This window comes from Petromyzon marinus, chromosome 10 (genome assembly GCF_048934315.1).
Source record: "Petromyzon marinus isolate PM22_M1 ecotype Great Lakes invasive population chromosome 10, UKy_Petmar_22M1.pri1.0, whole genome shotgun sequence".
NCBI classification, from domain to species: Eukaryota; Metazoa; Chordata; class Hyperoartia; order Petromyzontiformes; family Petromyzontidae; genus Petromyzon; species Petromyzon marinus.
The window spans coordinates 18,040,851-18,060,976 of NC_133676.1; the positions used below are offsets into that span (position 1 = coordinate 18,040,851).

A 20,126-nucleotide genomic window follows, 5' to 3' on the forward strand; every position below is an offset into this window, starting at 1 on the left:
ACCTCCATGGTAAATCTGATGGCTGGGTGTATGGAATTGATGTGGTCGCGGAATTGGTCTAGAGCAGGCTGGCCATGTGGCCAGATGACAAAGGTGTCATCAACGTACCTCTTCCATAAGGTCGGGCGTAGAGTGGCAGTCTGGATGGCGTCAGTTTCAAATTTTTTCATGAATACGTTGGCTACAACCGGAGATAGGGGGGAGCCCATTGGGGTGCCCTCAGTTTGTTTGTAGAAAGTTCCATTCCAGGTGAAGTATGTGTTGGTTAAGCAATGTCTCACCAGGGGGGGTACATCAGTATGCAGTCCTTGATGAACCAGGTCTTCAATGATAGCGATGGTGTCAGGTACCGGGACTTTGGTGAACAAGGACACCACATCAAAACTGACAAGCAGGTCGTTTGGGGACAGGGAAATGTCTTTGATTGTCGATACCAGGTGAGTAGAATTTAGTACCGCAGAGGTGGTTTTTCCAGTGAAAGGTCGCAGTATATCAGCCAGAAAACGTGCCAGTTTGTAGGTGGGGGAGCTGATAGTAGAGACAATGGGACGAAGGGGTGTATCTTCTTTGTGTATCTTTGGAAGGCCATCAAGATTATATGGCCTTCCAAAGATACACAAAGAAGATACACCCCTTCGTCCCATTGTCTCTACTATCAGCTCCCCCACCTACAAACTGGCACGTTTTCTGGCTGATATACTGCGACCTTTCACTGGAAAAACCACCTCTGCGGTACTAAATTCTACTCACCTGGTATCGACAATCAAAGACATTTCCCTGTCCCCAAACGACCTGCTTGTCAGTTTTGATGTGGTGTCCTTGTTCACCAAAGTCCCGGTACCTGACACCATCGCTATCATTGAAGACCTGGTTCATCAAGGACTGCATACTGATGTACCCCCCCTGGTGAGACATTGCTTAACCAACACATACTTCACCTGGAATGGAACTTTCTACAAACAAACTGAGGGCACCCCAATGGGCTCCCCCCTATCTCCGGTTGTAGCCAACGTATTCATGGAAAAATTTGAAACTGACGCCATCCAGACTGCCACTCTACGCCCGACCTTATGGAAGAGGTACGTTGATGACACCTTTGTCATCTGGCCACATGGCCAGCCTGCTCTAGACCAATTCCGCGACCACATCAATTCCATACACCCAGCCATCAGATTTACCATGGAGGTCGAAAAAGATGGCAAACTACCCTTTCTGGATGTCTTAATTAAAAGGAGACATGATGGTTCAATGAGCCACTCTGTCTACAGGAAAGCTACCCATACAGATGCTTACTTGAAACCGGATTCCCACCACCATCCATCCCAGAAGAACTGCCTCATCAAGACTCTATACCATAGAGCCCAATGCATTTCCGACCAGGAACACATTACCAGTGAACTCAAGCACGTACACCAGGCTCTCAGGGCTAATGGCTACTCCGACTACACAATCCGCAAAGCCATCACTCCAGTCATGAAGAAGGATCCTCTTGTGGAGCCACTCAAAACCATCACCTTACCCTACATTGCAGGGGTCACTAAAAAGATCTCCAAAATCCTGAATAAACACAAGATCCAGGTCCGATTCAACACAGTACACAAAATCCGTGATTTAGTTCCATCTGTAAAAGATGCTCTTCCAGACATACAGTACCCAGGCGTTTACAAACTAAAGTGCCTCTGTGGTAGTAGCTACATTGGAGAAACCAAAAGACATATCTCGGACCGCATCCGCGAACATAAAGCAGACTTGAAACACGGTAAGACGAACTCCTCTGCCGTGGCAGACCACTGTTACAATTCAGTGGGCTCACATGACATTGACTTCTCCAAGACGGAGGTTCTTTGCAAACCAACCGGCTACCATGAGAGATTCGTTCATGAGGCCATTCACATATACAAGCACAGAGACAATTTCAACCGAGAAGATGGATTCAGGCTTAGTAACCACTGGAAAGATGTGTTAAATCATTTCTGTTCTTAATTAATTGTAATTTTACGATGTCCTTCAGACCGCAGCTCTTTCGCCAGCATTGCCTCTTAATACCTCTCACACCACGGTTAATGGTATGGTTTACAACATGGAGCATACTAGGGCCTCGCAGCTGTCTCTCTCCCCCTCCTCTGTTCCGACCATGGACGAACTCGTCCGTCTGAACGGGGCCCATAGCTATCCGTGGTACGGAAATTTGAGGGTAAGAATCCACCCATTTTTTCGCCATATAGCATTGTGATATATAACGACTTATGGTTGGTAGCTTAGCTGATTGGAGAATATAGAGTTTATTGATAACATGAAGGTAATTTATATTTTAGTTTTTATTGGTTCACTATATAGTACTGTGAATAGCTCAGATGTGTAGTCATTTCTGTGACCAGTCACTAGCAAATCACCCAGTTATTTCAATGCTAAATTCGCCTAGTTATTTCAATGCTAAATTCTCCTGTTTGATTTGTACTAAGTGCCTCGGTGAATGTGTATGCTCTGACTTCAACGTAGCTATTTCTGTAGCAGTCACAAGCGAATCACTCAGCCATTTCAATGCTAAATTCTATGCTAATCCCATTGTCAAGGGGTGCCTCTGCGGATGTGTATGCCTTAACTTAGCTATTTCAATGCTAAATTCTATGCTAATTCCTTTTAACAATGGGTGCCTCTGCGGATGTGTATGCTTTAACTTTTAACATAGCTATTTCTGTGACCAGTCACAAGCTAATCATTCAGCCATTTCAATGCTAAATTTTATGCTAATTCCTGTGTCAAGGCTCTTTGTTCCTCTCACACAGCTTAAAAGCCGTGATCTGAACGTGGCTCTCTCACTCCAGCGCTGTCCTACCAGACAGTCTCGCCCCCTTCACCTGATGAAGGCCGCTTGTGTTGTGGCCGAAACGTCGTGAGAATATTATTGTGTTATTTTATTTTATCAATTTATTATTTTATTCTCATTCTACGTGACTTTACCGAAAGAACCAAAGAAGATGAATCAAATATACAGTCTATGTGTGATGTACTGGGTACGTCTGCGCATTCTAATACCCGCGATGTGTGGTGAATCTGAATCTGCTTTGTAGTTCACAGGGGGAGGGGTTCGCGTGCAGGCGCCACCACTCAGGTGGGGACCCCCGCGTCGCTCCGTGGACCCTGGCGAGCCCTGCCCATGCTCCCAACACGCTTGGCGTGCCACACTCCTCCCTGCCCGCGATCACGGATTGCCGCGCTTACAGAGGGGCCACCATTCACCTGGAGAAGCCTTCATCATTGGAGGCGGCCACGTGGCTCAGATGGAGGTCAGAGCGTTGAGCCGGCAGCGTTGAGGGCTTGGGTTCGTTCCCAGGTTTCAGCTTCAGCCCGTTCACGAATGGCTGCACAGAAAATAAAACTTCATTAAATTTGGTTCTGAACTTAATTTGGCTAAATTTCAGCTGTGAGAATTAAAATATTGTCTAATTCACAGAGTAAGTGGGAGACTGCTGCCCTCTACGATGTGGACTCGAGGTCACTTGAAGGGATTTCAGAGGACAGCCCTGTGAGATCCGCTTCTGTGGGTCATTCCGGAGCATGAAGAGTCGAAGTGCCCTGCGAGAGACCCGAACGGGTACTTCGTCTCGAAACGTGACCCCAAGAGTACACTCGGGATTACATTTGGGGAAAATTACCGCAAAAATATAGATTTGTTTTCATCAATAATGTTTTGTCTTGTTTGGGCTGTCTAGATTTGACCTTAACATTTGTTACGGTTGCCTGGTTTATATTGTCTCAGCTGTTATGTGTACTATCTCATGTGTACTGTATCATGTGTACTGTAGCATGTGTACTGTCTCATATGTACTGTATCATGTGTACTGTAGCATGTGTACTGTCTCACGTGTACTGTCTCATATGTACTGTATCATGTGTACTGTAGCATGTGTACTGTATCATGTGTACTGTCTCATGTGTACTGTATCATGCGTACTGTATCATGTGTACTGTATCATGTGTGCTGTCTCATATGTACTGTCTCATGTGTACTGTATCATGTGTACTGTATCATGTGTACTGTATCACGTGTACTGTCTCATGTACTGCCTCATGTGTACTGTCTCATGTGTACTGTCACATGTGTACTGTATCATGTGTACTGTATCATGTGTACTATCTCACGTGTACTGTATCATGTGTACTGTCACATGTGTACTGTATCATGTGTACTGTCTCACGTGTACTGTATCATGTGTACTGTATCATGTGTACCGTCACATGTGTACTGTATCATGTGTACTGTCTCACGTGTACTGTATCATGTGTACTGTATCATGTGTACCGTCACATGTGTACTGTATCATGTGTGCTGTCTCACGTGTACTGTATCATGTGTACTGTCACATGTGTACTGTATCATGTGTACTGTCTCATGTGTACTGTATCATGTGTACTATCACATGTGTACTGTATCATGTGTACTGTCACATGTGTACTGTCACATGTGTACTGTAACATGTGTACTGTCTCATGTGTACTGTATCATGTGTACTGTCACATGTGTACTGTATCATGTATACTGTATCATGAGTACTGTATCATGTGTACTGTATCATGTGTACTGTCTCATGTGTACTGTATCATGTGTACTGTATCATGTGTACTATCACATGTGTACTGTATCATGTGTACTGTCACATGTGTACTGTATCATGTGTACTGTATCATGTGTACTATCTCACGTGTACTGTCTCATGTGTACTGTATCATGTGTACTGTATCATGTGTACTGCCTCATGTACAGTCTCATATGTACTGTCTCATGTGTACTGTCACATGTGTACTGTCACACGTGTACTGTCTCATGTGTGCTGTATCATGTGTACTGTCTCATGTGTACTGGATCATGTGTACTGTATCATGTGTACTGTCACATGTGTACTGTATCATGTGTACTGTCTTGTTTCTCTGTTAGCTCAAATGTAGATTTTGCTCATTTTTCGCATGCACTGTGATCGGTTCTAAAAATCGACCGTGACCCTAAGAATCAACTTTACTCGACGAATCGACCAGAACGCCCCCGTCTAATGCCACCGCTACTTTGGGGGTAAAATTTGTTCAACAAAACCTTTTCCCCATTACCGCCAAACCTGAAAGAGGCCCCCACACACACACGAACACACATCTCTATATTGGTTTCATAAATACAACCGCACGTAGAGTAGATTTGTTATCAAATGTGCCCAATCTTACAAGCAATAATAATGTAGCAGGAGGGCAGAGAGCATTTGCCAGCTCATCCAAAGAGAAAGGCGCAGTCCATGATGCCCAGTGTGAATGGAAGTTTGTGACAAGGCCAGGTGGCGAGTGTCTGAGTGCCCCGTTTCGCCGCGTCCCTCTACGGCTTTCCTGCTGTATTGCCCATGATTATTATTGACAGAGTGCAGATTAAACAAACTCAGCGTCACATCTCTCAACAGTCCCTCGGTAAAATGTTTAAAAGCAGCTGCTCCGTTAAGCGCGGTGCTAGACATCTGCAGCAACTGGAAGCAGATTTGCACGAAGATAATTTAGTTCAAGTTATAGATTAATCTATTTATATCTAAACATCTATAAGATGAAAACACGTACCATACAGATATGTTAATTATTTGCTAATTTTATTTTCGACATTCATTCACGGAATACAGAGTTCGCCGTTTTATATTTCATGACCGGATTTTGAAAGTGATAATATTTATATTATATTTATGAATGACAGAAGTCAGTCAACTACATGAAAGTTGTAAATTATCATTGATTGTATTTTAAAATGTAGTGCTTAAGTCTGTTACGTAAAATATATATTTTTTATAAAAGCATTTGGTTCCTAAAGGAAACTTGATTAAGCCGGCATTTGGTTTGAGTTAAGGGCGGCCACATCCTTGGCTTTGATGTGAACTCTGTGCTTGGCATCGCTTCATCCCCTTCATACTGACTGCACATGATACTGTATTTCAATTATCAGGACACATCTTCACGAGTGGCTAATACTGTATTGACCTTGATAAGTTTCAAGACTACAAGATTGCGTATCAATACACATATATTCATCGTAGCGCAGTAGGTGTGCTGATATCAAATAAAGATCTTAGAACATTTAAGTAATGCACTCTGAAGACGGGCCATTGCCCAACACGTCACCTATTGTATATTGTTTTAATTGTAGGGCCACAGCGTTGTTCTTGACAAATGTGTTCAGTCTTCGTTTTGTTAATTTTGCCTGGGCACCACGGCCAAGCAAGCAGCTGCAGCACCAGATTATAATTAGTCAAATGCAACAACACATTCATGAGTATTACATATTGGTTGTTCTATTCTTGTGCATGGCGATATGTTCAGGAGCTAAATGCCAATGTCCGAGGTCTGCTCGCTATGAAAAGGGCGCCGCCACGGTGGCGAAATGTTAACTACATCGCCTGGTATGCAGAAGGTGTTCTCCCAGTGGTCGTGTGGATTTCACCCCGGGTTATCCGGGGTTTCCCTCCACATTTAGAAACACGCGTTTAGAGTATTTGGCTGCGAAACATTTCCACTTCGTTGAGTTATCATTTGTAGCCAGGTCGCTTCTGAAAAAGAGATATATAGCTCAGTGGACCTCACCTAGTAAAATAAAATAAATTCGTTTAGAGGGCTTCAGGAAAGACTCCCGTGTAGGTTTGCCTCCTCCGTTGAAGAAGCGTAGATTACAGTGGTTTACTATATGGTCTAAAGTTTGGATTGCATGGCCACAGTAGCAATGTGGCTTGTCCTAAATGTTCCATTCATGAAGAAGATGTGTGCATCGGCCTGTTGATGTTCCGATGGCGTTGATGGTTCTACCAACAGTGTATTCGAGGAGGAGGACGAGCAAATTGGTGAAGGGAAACAGGGCGGAGAGTGGCACACTCTGCTGGATGAAGGCCTCCTCATTGGGCGCAAGTGTGTCGTGAAACCTCTCCCAAGCAATGTGATCGTCTGCAGCCAGCATGTGACCCATTATCCAGGAAGGGCTCCGTGTGCTGCGGGGCGGGTTTCGTGCAGGCGCCACGGATCAATCGGCGGCTCCCGCACGATGTGGGATTGCTCGCAATCAACAGGAGGAGTAGAATGGTGGTGGTTGCCTACGCCCCCACTCGATATGAACATTGTGGAGCGACACAGACACGACTGTTGAGTCAGATGCCTTCAATTACTTCCTGTCCCAGGTGCTGGCTTTCCTAGCCCCTCGAGATAGTCACTTTCTAAAGTGACTGATGTCTGAGTGAGTCGTGATGTTGGCACTTGGGTAGAAGTTACTTGAATACGTGGGCCAGATCAATATAAACGATCGGAAACTTTTAAACTCTGGACTGACGCACGTGGCAATGCTGTGTTATGGGTGGCTTCGGCTTGTGGTGAGGATATATGTCAGGATGGGTGGCAGAGTGGCACAGTATGAATACTCGTGCCTCCCAGCAAGTTGGCCCTGGGTTGAATTCCCGACTGGGGTGTTTTATCGTATTTTCTCTCCTGCATGGGTTTCTTCCGGGTTCTTCCCATAACTAAAATAAATCCAGACAATACAACTGATATTGGCCAAATACGAGAAAATTACTCAATTGGGATCATGGCAAACATCGCACTCTCCTGCGATAAAACTTGGCAGGAACCTCCAGATGGATGGTGGCAATCATCTCGCAGTCCTCCTTATTCAGTGCGCTATGGCAGCTATGCCAACGATTCCTTTGTGTGCAAACTAATCCACCGCCGTTCTGGAGTGTTCTCAATCAGAATTTCCAACCTACACTGAGATGTCACCGGCCTATGGGATGCAGGCACATCAGCATGGTATTTGTCATGCATGGTGTTCAGTGCACTTTCAAAATGTTCAAGTGTCGGGAGGAGGGTGGGTGAGTGTCCGAGCGCTGAGCTGGCACCACCGCACGTGGCTCTCAATCCCGGCAGCCACTTGCGATGAAGCCAGATTCTCAAGTGCAATGGTGTCGAGTTCTTGACCTGGTCACGACTGCACAACGTGTCGTGGCTTGGCTGGAAAAATGTGTTAAATGGTCCAATTAGGTCACCAATCTATCTGTTGTACTGCAATATAGCAGATAACCGCACAACCCTTTGACGTTTGCCAGCCGATCGCCAAAGTAATGGATTAGAGGCGTGCTTCGTCCTACTTCTGAGCAATCACCCACCACAAGGTGTGAACAAAAGAGATGTGCGTTTCTCGGGAGGGTGAAGGGAGTCGGTCAACATAGAGGGTGGTGGGTACATCACGAAGGGAGTGTGCAGGAGGACAAGGAAGCCGGTTGTGTTTTGTCTTTATACACACACACACACGGCGAGATGAATCTACATATCGTGAAATTGCCTTCACGTGAACCAGGAGAGGAACATGCAAATGTGTGAGATTGCATATGTGGCCACATTTCGAGTCCAACCCACAGTTGGGATCCAGGCCATCGGGGGAGGCACATGTGGCTCGGTTTTGGCGAGTGGACATGCCAGTGGGAGTGAGGGCACTAGCAGATGTACGCCCGCAATCCTTCAGTGAAATCGGCACCCATCGGCTCTACAACATTCCACCTCTGCCAGTCGGCTACTCAACGCTTTGTCAAGGCCACATGCGGCCCCTGGTGTTGCGACTGAGAAGCTAAGAGCTGGAAGACACGCGCGCTGCGCACGTGCACAGGGCTAATGGGCTGACTTTACGGTCTTCACGGGAGCACGTGACGCTCTCTGGTAGGAACAGCCTATTGGACTTACTAGGCTATGATGTTCCAAGTAAGATACGCAAATAATTCAAAAACGTGTTATGCTCTATGTAGGCAGGTCCGTCCATAGGGGGGAGGAGGGTCCGGGGCCCGATTCGCCGTGCACCCTAGGGACGGCTCTGTATGGAGGGTCCGTTGTCAGTTCACAAATGTGGCATGAAGACATCCCCCCACGCTGTGTCACTGAGGTTATTTGACCGTGCAGTACTTCACCATGCTGGTCAGTGGAGATTTGTAAAATAGGGCCCAGGACTATATCAGATGCAATTCACCACTGGTCTTACGTAAGCCATGGCCATTCATCGATTTCAGGTCACCGAGTGCATAGCAAAGTGCGCTAATCACTGTGCCACTGCTCCGTCTCTTATGAAGGGACACGCTCAATTGTATGTGCATGTGATTGCATGTTCGAGAGTATGCCATATGACAAGTGCGAATGCTTTATCTTGCTTGGGCCACATTGATAGTAAAGTTATCTTTTGGAAGCTGAGTCCTTGGCGAGAGGCATACGTGGCCTGAGTGTGGGTAGAGGGATGCCAGCAGAAGCGAGCAGGCACAGATATATGCCTAGAGTCCTAAGTGATGTGGCACCCACAGGCTGTCCTGTGAAATCAGTATACCCAGAGGCTACACAAGGGAGAGTGTGGCAGGAATGAATGTGGTAGAGAGGGCAGATAAGACAATGACTAACAGCACTTATGGGACATGGAGTTTACAGGCGATTCTAGTTTTGGTAGGGTTCTGGCTGTGAGGCATTTCAGCTTTTGGAAGCTTAAGATAAGCTAACCAAAAATGAAACGAATCCTATAGTTGATGGCTCTTGCATATTCACCACATGTTTTCTAGTAGGAAGAGAGAATGTGGAGGTAGTAAAGAACGTACTAGTTTGTGTATAAAGTGATGTGGGTGATAAAAAGGTTGAGAAATGTGTTGCATCGGGATGTTTTTTTTTGTTAACTGAAGATGTATGTTGGAAGCGTAAACAGGATGTGAGTGTTTGGAGAATGGAGTTTGAGGGAGGGGTCATATATTTCACTTCGACCAAATTAACAAGAAAATACGTTTCTGGCCGTGAGCATGCAGATAATGCTCGGGATTTTATGGCAGGATAAGATCACTGAAATGTGCAATTGAACGTCGAGTCAAAGTGACTCGACGTTCTCATTGCAATGTCTCATTACGTCTGCAACGTCACTTTGACTCTACCTCTCTGGCCTCTCCATGTGCTGTGAAGAAGGGCCATAGCCAGAAACGTTGTCCATTATATATTTTTTTCATGGAGTTATTTACAAATGTGTTGAATTTTTTATTGGTAGTGGAGTCGGTGGGACGTGGGCTGCGCTAACATCAGAAGGAGCGAATCCACTTTTGGTGTGGGCAGCGCGAGTTTGAGTTTATTTTATTTGTATACACGGAGGATCCCGTGTAGTCAGTTTCCCCGCTATTCTAACACAGGGGGTCCGTGGCGCGTGTACACAACAACAACAGCAGCAGCACAACAACAACACCACCAACAGCGATGCATCAGAACACCAGAGGAGGAGTGCAGCAGCGGGGTCCTTAAGGATTGTTGCGCAACGATCAGATGAGGTGTGCGAGGGTCGTGCACGGGATGGGCGCGAATCAAAAAAATCGGTGCACATATTTTGTGACAGCAAGACGAGCCAGAAGACAAGTTACAGTGAGGGAAAAAAGTATTTGATCCCCTGCTGATTTTGTACGTTTGCCCACTGACAAAGAAAGGATCAGTCTATAATTTTAATGGTTGGTTTATTTGAACAGTGAGAGACAGAATAACAACAACAAAATCCAGAAAAACGCATGTCAAAAATGTTATAAATTGATTTGCATTTTAATGAGGAAAATAGGTATTTGACCCCCTCTCAATCAGAAAGATTTCTGGCTCCCAGGTGTATTTTATACAGGTAACGAACTGAGATTAGGAGCACACTCTTAAAGGGAGTGCTCCTAATCTCAGCTTGTTACCTGTATAAAAGACACTTGTCCACAGAAGCAATCAATCAGATTCCAAACTCTCCACCATGGCCAAGACAAAAGAGCTCTCCAAGGATGTCAGGGACAAGATTGTAGACCTACACAAGGCTGGAATGGGCTACAAGACCTTTGCCAAGCAGCTTGGTGAGAAGGTGACAACAGTTCGTGCGATTATTCGCAAATGGAAGAAACACAAAAGAACTGTCAATCTCCCTCGGCCTGGGACTCCATGCAAGATCTCACCTCGTGGAGTTGCAATGATCATGAGAACGGTGAGGAATCAGCCCAGAACTACACGGGAGGATCTTGTCAATGATCTCAAGGCAGCTGGGACCATAGTCACAAAGAAAACAATTGGTAACACACTACGCTGTGAAGGACTGAAATTCTGCAGCGCCCGCGAGGTCCCCCTGCTCAAGAAAGCACATATACATGCCCGTCTGAAGTTTCCCAATGAACATCTGAATGATTCAGAGGACAACTGGGTGAAAGTGTTGTGGTCAGATGAGACCAAAATGGAGCTCTTTGACATCAACTCAACTCGCCGTGTTTGGAGGAGGAGGAATGCTGCCTATGACCCCAAGAACACCATCCCCACCGTCAAACATGGAGGTGGAAACATTATGCTTTGGGGGTGTTTTTCTGCTAAGGGGACAGGATAACTTCACCGCATCAAAGGGACGATGGACGGGGCCATGTACTGTCAAATCTTGGGTGAAAACCTCCTTCCCTCAGCCAGGGCATTGAAAATGGGTCGTGGATGGGTATTCCAGCATGACAATGACCCAAAACACACGGCCAAGGCAACAAAGGAGTGGCTCAAGAAGAAGCACATTAAGGTACTGGAGTGGCCTAGCCAGTCTCCAGACCTTAATCCCATAGAAAATCTGTGGAGGGAGGTGAAGGTTCGAGTTGCCAAACGTCAGCCTCGAAACCTTAATGACTTGGAGATGATCTGCAAAGAGGAGTGGGACAAAATCCCTCCTGAGATGTGTGCAAACCTGGTGGCCAACTACAATAAACGTCTGACCTCTGTGATTGCCAACAAGGGTTTTGCCACCAAGTACTAAGTCATGTTTTGCAGAGGGGTAAAATACTTATTTCCCTCATTAAAATGCAAATCAATTTATAACATTTTCGACATGCGTTTTTCTGGATTTTGTTGTTGTTATTCCCTCTCACTGTTCAAATAAACCTACCATTAAAATGATAGACTGATCATTTCTTTGTCAGTGGGCAAACGTACAAAATCAGCAGGGGATCAAATGCTATTTTTCCCTCACTGTACGTGCGAGTAAGCGCTGTGATTTTGTGTCACAGTCACACAAACACACTCCGCGAATCCAATGAGACGATGCGAGCAATGGGGGAGCAAGAGGAGCCAAACGTGAGGTCGAGGGACTGCTGTGCTCTGTGGTTTGGTCTCATAGGGAAACAAAGGGGGTGCGGGTGATGGGAGGGAACCGACCTGTAGATGAGAAACGTGCAGTAGCAACGTGTGTCAGGATCAGAATGTTATTTATACTGGAGGAATCCGATGAGCTATAAAGCTCTTTTTCACCGGTGTCCAGTGGGGGCAGGTCAGATGTGATGGTGTTATTGCTCCGTTCACTTCACAACACTCACCAGACCATCTCACCAGCCACTCCCCAGATACCCACGACTCACTCGACACTCACCACAGCACACGCACACTCACCTGACATCATTCACTCACCAATTACCACTCTCAAGACACTCAGCTGACCCTCACCTAACGTGTCGCCAGACGTGCATCACTCACAGACTACCGCTGATGTCGGGTCCAGCACGGGCTGGACCCGGGTTGCCACCTTTTCCTCAAACCGAAACCGAACATATTTCTAAGTAAGCCTCGGCATCAATAATAATAATACTACTAATAATACTACTGAGTTGTGTTTGATATTCGCTGCCCTCATCCTCCTCTACACACAGCGACTTCCACGCGATAAGCAACGTACTTGTCAGCAAAATGTCAAATTATTGCCACCAGCGCAATATACTGCAATAAAGTTCTGCGTCCCGAGGACGGATACCAATTCATAGACTGTCCGAGTGAAACCCCGGACAGTTGGCAACTGTCGGCAACACTGCGCTACACGTGCAGCAGGTTGTGTTATCCAGGTGGTGGCGGAGCCCTCGTTCGCGACTCGTGGGAAAGTCACTTGGACTTCAGCGCCAGCAGCCAATCGGCCCTCGTGGTCTCGTCGTGGCCTTCTCTACCGAGCCTCGCTTGCGCTTTGATGACGTGCGAACCAGCGAGCAAGCAGCATTTGATGCAGACTTAATTCATGTTACAGTATTCACGTGAACAAACCGTCCCAATAAGGTACTTCTACAGCACACCGGGTGTGTTGCAGAGCAAACCCGCAGCATTTATAATTGTTATTACTGGCGGTGTCGGATGGAGGTGGGTTTACAACATTTATATTCACACGATATAACCCACAAGAACATGTTGAAAGCATCTTAGGAGGCGTCAGAATACTGACGTACAACTGCCTTCTTTTAATTATGACTCTGTATGACGTATTGTCGCCACGGTGGCTAGATGTTAACTACCTCGCGTGGTATACAGGAGGTCGTGGATTCGATGCCGAACCTGACGCCTTTATATTTGGAGTTTGCGTTTCTCTATCTCCGTAGTCGCGTGGATTTTTCTCCAGGTCCTCCGGTTTCCCCTCCACATTTAGAAACACGCGTTTAGAATATTTGGCTGTTCTACATTTCCACATGATACGCCGCTTCGTTGACCTATAATTTGTGGCCAGGTCGCTTCAGGAAAAGAGCTGTATAGCTCAGTGGGCCTTTTCTGGTAACATAAAAAGTTTAGTTGACGATGCATTGTACCCTCATCGCTTGATACGTAACGCCGAGCTCCGGGCTGTGTGGCATGAACGGGAGGTGCTCGACTCGCAGCCAGAATGTGACAATCGACCCTGCTCAGGGGTCAACTGGACACAATACCCCCCCCCCCCCCCGGGACAGGCAACTCGCGACAACATTGTCACCAAGTAGGAAGTCGACAGTGGTCGTATTCTCGAGAGAAGAACCAAGTGCATACCTGTCAACCCATGAGGTGTACCCGTATTATTGTTTCCAGGTCCGTGCGGCGTACAGTTGGTTCAATACGGGACTTTGTAGGATGAACGTTGAGATTTATAAAGGCGCGGGGTGGTGACCAATAGGGTCTGAATTGGTCTGTAACAAGGTGGGCACTGACAAGGGCTTGACGGGTATGCGAACACTGTACCCACCTCCGACCCGTTCGGCGCCAGCAGAATGCGCGCTGCAGTTTCACCGCGAGGTCTCTTACCGCTCCCTAGCGGGGGATATTCGACGCGCCGCAAGCCTGCGCCATTGCGGTTATAACCTACAGCACTCATCAATAATCATCACGCTGCATAACGCGAAGTTGCGTGAATATCCTCCACGTGTATTGTAAATAAATAAAAAAGATACGTGAGTTACTGATAGTGATTTCGAAAATTTGTTTGGCCATGTTTGTTTGTTGTATTACGGAGTTAAACTTATGGCTTTAATCGAAGTTGTCGTGTGATTGTTGTTGTTGTTGTTTGACTTGCATCCCACTGGGATTTTTGCACACAGCGTTGGTGTACGGTGCTTTTTCTGGAATATTTAGCTGTTTTTTGCTGGATTTTTCTGTTTGCGCATAGTCACTTTAAGATGTTTTCTTGTTCATGTTTTTGTTTTTTGTTTGTTGCGGTTGCACCCGATTCAAGAGCCGAATGGCTTACAGGGCTATACCAAATAAATGAAAACTGAAATAAATGAAACAACCAGCAGTGGATTGACCATGGCTGAGTAACGATGAAGGAACAATCAAGATTTACAGTGCCCTGTCCATCCACTCTCCCACGCCGTGTCAGTCATGGGGGTTATTTGACCATACTTCACCGCTCAACCCCAGTTGCATAGCATTGCTACATCATTGTTCTGTTTTAGTCGTGACATGTTTTATTTTACATACTGTACTTTGTTACGATAGTCAGTATCTCTATCTCTCGGTGTCTCTTCCCAAGTCTGCTTCTCTCTCTGTCTTTCTCTCTGTGCCTTTGTCTCCATCTCTTCATGTCTCTCTTCCTCTCTCCGTGTATCCATACGTCTCTCACTTGCAAATTCACTTCGTCGAATCATAGTAGAACGTAACAATTAGAGGTACCACGTGGGTTAGAAGACACGTGCAAGTGAAAACATCATATTGACATAAGAAAAATAAGTGGGCTTGGGCAGGACCCGTAGCTAGGAGGGACGATGGCCGGTGGTCGAGACTAAACACGGAGTGGCAGCCAAAGGAGAGAATGTGCTCGAGATAGAGTGATGATGAAACCAAATCATATGCACGAGCTAGATGGATTGTTGCATTGCGAGACCGTGAGGGGTGGCGATGGCATGGGGTGGCCTTAATCCAGCAGTAGATGGTTCACGGCTGATGATTTAGCAGTTTACCTCCTGCCTTTGACATTCCTCCTCGCCGATGACACTGGTGGAACCATCAACCGCAGCAGAACATCAACAAGTTGACGCGCAGATCTTCATAAATGGGAAATAAAAGGCAAGCCAGAGTTGTGTGATTGTGGCCATGCAACCCAAACTACGGAACGTAGTAAACCGTCCTCGTGTGTGGCCCTTCAACTAGTGGAGGCGATAAGATAATGATTTCAAGGAATCGTTTAAATTGTGATACTTAGCATGAACCTTGCAAGAGATTTCACAATTTTGTATCTTTTCAGAGAAAAATGTTGCCCGTTTTTCAAAATGGCCACTAATGATTTCTATTTTGACTTCAGAATTTTATTCAGTTGTCCATTTTTTATCATTTAAATTCCCATTTATATATTTATTGCAAGAATGAACAGATTTTTTAAATCCAACTTTTTAGATAGTTTGTATGCATCATAGAGGGGCTCCTGAACTTCAGAAACCTGAAAAAATACTTCGAGTAACTGAGATGCAAGCAACCAAAACAGGGAATGTTATGTAGAAGAAATACTCTCGGAGCTTAGGCCAGACACTCAGAGCTAAAAAGGACGAAATAAACAAGCAGAAACACCAGAAGCCGAAACGAAACCCACAAAACCAAAAGCGAAATGCATCTACCCAAATTCAAACACCACAGTCTCAACAGGAACCCAAATAATTCGATCTGAAAACTGAGAAATATCGGGAACCTATACAATAACTAGACATTCATGCGCTGGCTGTACTAATTCACCAAACGTATTGATAACAAACACTATGCACTTGCCTTTTAAATAGCAGTGTCAAAGTGAATGCTGCTCTCTACTGGGCGAATTAACACATCACCGCCATGCGCTCACTTGAGTGGCGTATCATTTTCTCATTAATGGCATCACGGACATTGTGTTCCGCCTAGAGGACGGTAGGGGACACCCGAATGGTGAGTGCAACATTCCGTTGATGGATGACAGAGGTCGGCGGGCCGAGACAGGTTGGGGACCACTGCTCTACAGAGGTCACTTGAGGCTGCTGCATCTGAAGATGTCGACTAAACTATATATATTTTTTATTTTACCAGGTAAGGCCCACTGAGCTATATAGCTCTTTTTCAGAAGCGACCGGGCCACAAATGATAGCTCAACGAAGTGGCATATGTGGAAATGTATATCAGCCAAATACTCTAAACGCGTGTTTCTCTATGTGGAGGGAAACAAACTGGAGGACCCAGAGAAAAATCCACACGACCACGGGGAGAACATGCAAACTCCAGACACAGAGCAGGCGTCAGGCTGGGGATTCAACCCACGGTCTCCTGTATACCAAGCGAGGTAGTTAGCGTCTCCCCATCGCGGCGCCATGTTGATTTTAGATCATCTCCTGCCAGAGAAGCAGGTGCAGTTGATGTTGCCCCTGCTTCTGAAGGGGTCCAGGATGTTCTGCTGATGGAAATGCTCTGGCACGTCCACTAGTGGTCGGTGCTTGTGAGAGTGTATACATGGCCACAAGGCTGCTGCTGCTGCTCCTAAAGTAACTCTGGCAGTTTTGATTTGAAGCTTTCGTGACAGCAGAAATTCATACTATTTGGTTCTTTCGGTAAAGTCACGTAGATAGAAAAAATAATAACTAATAAATGACGACGTTTCCATAGCAACACAAGCCATCGTTTTCAGGTGAAATATATTTATAAATAGCAGGCTTACTGCTGAGGAGGAAATGTAGCGAGAGAGCTACTGCAACCAAGGGTTATATCCGTAGGGTAAGTAGGTGGGACTAAGGATGGAATTTGCGAGTGGTGAGTGTCGGCTAATCCGAGGAGGGGGGAGCTGTCGCAACGGGTGAGAGGATGGGGGTGAAATTTACAGAGGGAAAAAGTTGATAGAGAGAAAATAAACTTAGCAAACTTAGAAATGTAATGCAACTCAGAGAGTCGGCCAACACAACAGTCAACACCACACCGACTGGTTATGTTGAGCAGTAAATGATAAGACGATAGTTTGTGCTGCTATCGAAAGGTCGTGATTTATTAGTTATTATTTTTTCTATCTACGTGACTTTACCGTTCGAACCAAAGAGTGTCACTCTGCCAGGTTGAGGTTTCTGCATTTCAAGATGTGGATGGGCCTGCATGCTCTGTTGTTTCTGGAGAGTAGCTGAAAGGTTAGCCTGCTGCATATGAGCACATAGGTGGTGCCAAAGTGTCGCTTGAGACATCCACAATCATCTGGCACATCTTTTGCCAGGTTCATGCAGGGTTGGAATGATCCTTTACATTTGGTGTAATAATGTCACACGGAACTTCATTAAATGCAGTCTTAACCGCTATATGGTATTAATAAAGAATATTGAAATATTTGAAACATCCCTATTTACTCTGTTTCAACCATTCTCAAATTGTGTTTTGAAATTATTGCATTGCTGAACAATGTTTTGATCATTTGGCCTCAATATTTTAAAGTTTTTTTTAAGTCCAACATAGGTACATCACACAAGTAATTCCTGTTATCCGCATACTGGTTATGCTGAGCAGTAAATAATCATTCGTTGATACCATACAAATTACTTAATGGTTGTAAACTCATGAAATCTGTCATAACCAGTGAAATATTGTTTACCCATGCAGCCTCAATAAATATCAGTGGATGGAGTCACATGGACCCCACTGCTTGCCAAATCGTAGTCACTTAACTCGATAATGTGCGGGGAAGAGGTCACCGTTTCAAATAACTCGTGAGGTTTTTTTCATCCCCAATGTTTAACAGAACTAATTAACGAAGCGCCATATTGTTCGCATATTTACATGAAAAATGTAATATCCTGCAAAAAAACATCTCAACACTTCATCAAATATGAACAGGAATTCTGACAATTCCAGAGTTTCTGCTTGAGAAGAGCTGCCTTGGTGAAGCTCCTCCACTTTCGTCCAATCCGATGAAGGGAATAACAATGAAGAGCATGGTGGCATTGTACCTGCGACGTCCGGGAGTCTTGGTGAGTTCGTGTGACGTCTATTCGCGAACGATAAGAGGTACACAAGAAAAAGACCCCCCATGTAGCCTTAACCGACTGTTGGGACATGTGCTCTTAGCGAAGCACCTATGAAGGCCAGCACGGCGCACGAGGGGGTGGATGGCCAGAACTTCGTCCGGCCACCTTTGTCTCCTCAGTGGCGATGTTTACATACCGCACCAGGTACTAATTTGAGGCTGAGTCGACCTAGGGGAGGCCCAGAACGGGTTCAGGTAATCGTCACTGGTGTTGGCCGTGAGCGAGAATCGAACTCGTGTCGCCGCCGGGTTCGTAGCGCAGAGCGCGAACCACGACACTACTGCTCCCTATTAAGAGGCGCACGCATGGACCATGTTAGGACATCGCTCCACGATTGCTGCTGTTAATGGTGTTTACATTACGTAAATGTTGGCACGCTGTTTATGTTGACAAAATAAACGGATGCTACGCGTCCTTCCCATATTTTTCACACAGCATTGGTGTACGGTGCTATTTCAGTAATATTTTGATGTTTTTTTCCCTGGATTTTCTGTTTGCACAGTCACATAGTCACTTTAAGATGTTTTCTTGTTCATATTTTTGTTTTTGTCTGTTGCTGTTGCACCCGATTCAAGAGCCGAATGGCTCACAGGGCTATACCAAATAAATGGAACTATGGAACATATCTGTCCCTCCACGTAAAATGTAAACACGTCTTTTGCACTTACAGGTACAATACAGCCAGCTTATGTGTTTTGTGACGTACATTCTCCACAGTGCCTACAGTCGTCATTGCCTGCTATCCACGTCGAGGAGCACTGACTTATCTCAGTTCAGATTAGTTTTCCAGAGGCTGGTCAGATGTACCCAAGGATTGCCAACGTTGTACTGCGATGTGTGAATGAGTAGATATTTAATGGACACCCTCTTGATGTATGTATGTTGAACTTCTTTCTCAGCGCACGTAGCCAACCGTGCTAAACGGAGGTGTGGGGGAAGGACAACAAACTGAACATGAAAAGCAGTTCTAAAAAAGTCGTTTTCAATCGAGATGCTGATTTAAAAGCGAATTCCTTTAAACTTTGTTACTGCAGGACTCCCCAGCCTTGTGTGCCCTTACGTTTTGTTAAAAGCATTTTTTGTGTTGAATGTACCCGTGAAAGCCTCGCCGAGTTTCACTCCTCTGCGTTGGGATGTTTGGCCAACACCATGATTAAGTGACACGTGAGGGGCAAGTGGATTACTTGGAGAAGTGAAACAGTGCATATACGAGGGGACACAACTCAAGGTATACATAGACGTGGACATGTTCACGGACCTACTTGCCGTGCTCAAAATGTATCTGACCAACCTCCCAGTCCAACGTGTTTCGTATTTGCACAAACCTGCGTAGCCCACCAGCTCACTCTCGCCTGCGGCTCGCCGAGTTGTCCGCAGACGTCCGTCCTCTCGCTGCTGCTTTGTCATCGGAAGAGCTGATCCCGAGACAGGGACATCATTGCAGACGGGCTCGCCCCTGCGAACTGCGTGAGACACAAATTAGATGGCCGTGGGATAAGGGAAGCTCAATCATCTCTCCTCCGCGTCCACTGGAGTCGTGAAGGCTATTAAGGAATGCATTATTGAGGAATGCTGCGACCGATGTTACAATAATAACGTTTAAACTCTCGTTATTTATTTTCTGCTGGCCATGCAATTTACCTTTGTTAAGTATCGCACGGGTAACGAGGACCACGTGATTTCCAGGAATCTCTGGAGTCGGGAAGGGCTCCGTGTGTGTGCACGGGGGCAGCGGGGGGCGGGGGGCTCGGTGGGTTTTTGTACAAACGGGAGGAGGAGGAGGAGCTGCGGGCCCGGGCGCACAGCGGCGCTGCACAGCGCGGGGCGGGGAGGCTCCGT

At 45.9% G+C, this 20,126-nt stretch overlaps 1 long non-coding RNA gene across 1 annotated transcript; it reads right to left on the reverse strand.

Moving 5' to 3' along the window:
- Positions 1-1,412: 1,412 nt before the first annotated feature.
- Positions 1,413-20,065, reverse strand: LOC116940794 (uncharacterized). Its single transcript, XR_004402594.2, has 3 exons — positions 19,929-20,065; positions 19,613-19,750; positions 1,413-3,362 (listed from the first exon to the last, which is right to left on the reverse strand). It is a non-coding gene; the product is annotated as an uncharacterized LOC116940794 (long non-coding RNA).
- Positions 20,066-20,126: the final 61 nt, after the last annotated feature.